Below are 730 nucleotides of genomic sequence, written 5' to 3'. Positions count from 1 at the left end.
TTGGTGACGTGTCATTTGTGTTTGGTGGTTGTAACTGTAACATTTACAGTGCTCAGTGTTGCCTGCTTTAAACTAAAACTGCTCCTGCAAGCTAAAGTCTGCTGGTTTTAGGTGGGATGTTTATACTTTGACAGACCTTGATATGGCGAGTCCTGGCCTTGTGTCTTTACTATCGTGTCTTTATGTCCTTGTGGGTCATGTGAGAACCGTGCTGCTAGTGTATTCAGTGAGTATGTGATTACTTATGCTGCTGGTTACACCCCAAAGGAGTAAATGTGGCACTTCTGCCCCCCTTTGGTCAAAAATAAGCATTGCTTTTGCTTTATGAAATATAGTAGTAATAATTTAAAACGTGTTGGTTCGTTTTGTATTTTAAGTATGTGCTCAAGAATAATGATTTGTCTTTATTTTTTATTTACATAAAATGAAGAGGCGGCAGTTTTGAAATATTTATTTTGTTTATGTTTGCAGATATGATATATATATATATATATATATATATATATATATATATATATATATATATATATATATATATACATATATATATATATATATATATATATATATATATATATATATATATATATATATATATATATATATATATATATATATATATAATATACGTCTCCTGCAAGATTTGAGCTACTTGTTTCTTAATCTTTACATTAAGGTACACAAAGCCCAAGCTACATTTCTACCTAAAGTAACTAATTTACAATCAAGC

This window comes from Brachyhypopomus gauderio, chromosome 13, assembly GCF_052324685.1.
Source record: "Brachyhypopomus gauderio isolate BG-103 chromosome 13, BGAUD_0.2, whole genome shotgun sequence".
Lineage (NCBI taxonomy): Eukaryota > Metazoa > Chordata > Actinopteri > Gymnotiformes > Hypopomidae > Brachyhypopomus > Brachyhypopomus gauderio.
This window is presented reverse-complemented; position numbering follows the sequence as displayed.